This window comes from Pantherophis guttatus, chromosome 12 (genome assembly GCF_059756535.1).
Source record: "Pantherophis guttatus breed Tessera chromosome 12, ASM5975653v1, whole genome shotgun sequence".
Classification (NCBI taxonomy): Eukaryota; Metazoa; Chordata; class Lepidosauria; order Squamata; family Colubridae; genus Pantherophis; species Pantherophis guttatus.
Genome location: NC_142074.1, coordinates 20,297,586 through 20,300,621, shown reverse-complemented (window position 1 = coordinate 20,300,621; position 3,036 = coordinate 20,297,586). Strand labels below are relative to the sequence as shown.

General features: G+C 37.4%; 1 long non-coding RNA gene across 1 annotated transcript; it reads left to right on the top strand.

Moving 5' to 3' along the window:
* The first annotated feature begins 230 nt into the window (after nt 1–230).
* On the top strand, nt 231–2,363 carry LOC132711918 (uncharacterized). Its single transcript, XR_009622639.2, has 2 exons — nt 231–867; nt 1,862–2,363. It is a non-coding gene; the product is annotated as an uncharacterized LOC132711918 (long non-coding RNA).
* Nucleotides 2,364–3,036: the final 673 nt, after the last annotated feature.

The following is a 3,036-nucleotide window of genomic DNA, read 5'->3' as shown; positions in this document are numbered from 1 at the left end:
ATAATAATAATAATAATAATAATAATAATAATAATAATAATAATAATAATAATAATAATAATAATAATAATAATTCAAAATTTGGTTCAAGCCAAATTTTAACATCAGAGGATAGGCAGAGATCCCAACAGGCAACCAGTGGTGTTGTAATGCATACAAGAACCCTTTCCTCTTTGCAGTCGATAGCTAGCAATAGGGAGAGAGAGAGAACCAAGTCAGAAGATATGCTAAGATCTCAACAGGCAACCAGTGGTGCTGTGATGCCTACTAGAATTCTTACCTCTTTGCAGTTGACAGTTGGTAATAGGGAGCCAGAGAAAACTGGACCTTTAACGCACATTCAGGCTGCAGCTAGGATAATGAAGCAGGACCCACAGCTTCTAAACTGATAATAAAGGCCCGCAGATGACAAGGTAGAGAGCTTGTCGAAATGTTGCCTAACCTTAAAGTGTTGGTTAGGATTTCAGCCAGAGTTTTTGAAAGACCTTAAAAAGGGTTTTGTTTGGGAATTTAGAGGATTCTGAGCTGTGATCTTAGCCAGGATTTTAAACATTTTAACTAACAAACTTATAATGACATGGGAAAACACCCGAGATTTTAACTCGCATTATTTACTCGCATAATTAACACCCGCAAAAACTTAAGAAGATATATATATATTCTTTCTAGCCAGGTTTTACCTACGTAAGCTAAGATGTTCTGCAGCCCTGGTTCTGTGAAATCTCATTCACAAGTTTCTGGGCTTTTTGTATCTTGCTGACAAACAGCAACTCTGTGCTGCTCATTGGGAGACTCAGATAGCTATTTCTGCCTTGTAAGGCGTCATCAGTGAGCCACACCCTCTTCTCAAGTATCCTCCCTGTAAAGGTACAATGTTTCTTTTTCTTTTTCGTAGGCTTTTATGTGCATATTCTTTCTTTCTCTTTCTCTCTCTCTCTCTCTCTCTCTATCTATCTATCTATCTATCTATCTATATTTCTTATGCCTTTTGAAAAAAGGAGTGGCCGCTGAATTGTTTACCAGCACAACAGATGCTAAAACAACTCAGGTATTTCCATGTGCAAACCCTGAGCATGTAAATGGAGCTGAAACCAACTGCAAGTTTTGAGAGCTAATGAGCCTTGGTGAGCTTAATTTAAATCAATAGTGAGTTTAGGAACAAGTAAACAAATTAGCGCGGTAAATAAAAATAACAGCAGAGGAGCAGAAAAGTGACTGAGGGTGTTGAAAAGCAACCCAACACTTCCGAAATTGCGGGAAACCTACCAGGGAATATATATATATATATCAGCATGCAAGCTTTTGCGAGGCTCTTGATGAGATTCCAAGGTCGGCCAAGGGCTTGGTTTTCAAAGCTTGTTAAAATCCAGCCCAGTTTCAATTCAGTCTGTCTTTTTGATTTTCTGTTTTCAGCCGAGCAACTAACAGATAAGTAACTACCCAGTGAATTTTAATGCTTATGAAAATAATTGGAGGGAATGTAGACGTTATATACGTGCTGATCCCAGCTAGTAGTTAAAAACTGTAGGTATAATCGTTATGAACTCCTGGGCTTATGCATTCGGCTAATGTGATTTGCTTAGTTTCGGTTTATCATATAGCATGAAGTGTGGCTAGCATAAGCATGAAGTGTGGCTTCAAAAAAAAAAGAAAGAAAGAAAGAAAGAAAGAAAGAAAAAGAACACTAGTTGAAATTTGAGGTATAGCTGAATTTACAAAGCTCGCCACATCTAGACTCAGGTAATCCAAATCTGTCAAATTCAGGTTAATAGAACTCCTACCCCAATCCACTTTAGTTTTTCTAACCAGGATTTTGACTTCTGGCAAATGCCCTGATTAACTTCTTTTCTCTTTTTTTCAGAAGTGGTTTGCCATTGTCTTCTTCCTAGAGCTTGGAAAGACTGACTGGCCCAAATAGCTTTGTCGTCCCTAAGAATTCACAGCCTCCTGGTTTCTAGCTGGTACTTTAACCACTAGGAAAGAAAAAGCTGGCTCTCGGGTCAGGCGTAGAAATAATTTTAAATTCTTTGTGTTGCTTTGTGTTTAAAAGTTAAGTGAAAATTCCCCAGGATAGTTTAACTGTGATAGCTCAGAGAAATAGGGAACTGAAATGCTGCTTTTGCCAAAGTATTTATTTGTACAATTCCCTAGGTTTTGCACCACTGCCATTAAAAGAGATCCCTGGATGGGTGTCCACAAAATTACAAACAATAAAATTATACCGTGGCTTTAAAATCAGGAGAAAAAAAAACCCTATACTACCCTACAGTTAATTTTAAATTTGCCTTTCAATTCTTTATAATTCCCAGACAAACTGGGGCATTTTAAAAGCATGGCATAAAATAAAAAATATTACATTGGCATGGATTATAGTCCTTTTGCGGTATTTATGGTTTTTCTGGAACAAAGGATTCAGTCGATTTGAAGCATCAGGAATCTCTAAGCCTTTAATAGATGAACAAGTAGTTATTATGTGGGGGAAGCTGGAATTTTAAACCAGGTTTGTGGAAGATACAAGAGAACCCATACAAAGGTGCTTTGGTTCAAAATGCAGAATGCGTTGCTGAAAGAAATGGCGATTTTTTAAAAAAAATTAATAATAAATGCAATAAAACTGGGCCGGATTAAAAAGGTACGCGAAGATTTCATACAACTGAGTGGGAATGGGGAGAGTGATATTAACAAAAATGTAATATAAATGTTAAAAACATATGAGTAAGACCGAGTGTTCAGTTCTGTTATACTTTTCTTTTGATTTGAATTCATGTGTTCCCATCAGGTGGGGAAAGAAAGGTCCTACCTGAGGGTTCAATTAAACTGATTTATTGCTAAAAACCTATGCACACAAATCTTCTCAACTAATGGTTAGCACCATGGTTAAGAGTTAGATAAGGGTCAATGGAATTCAAGGGAGGTTGAACTTAGCTCACTTGTGGCTATGTAGGGATTCTAGGCTGATCCCTCTTTTAACTCCGCCTCCAGGTTCTGCTGCTTCTTCTCCTATGGTCCCTAATTCAGAATAACAGAGTTGGAAGG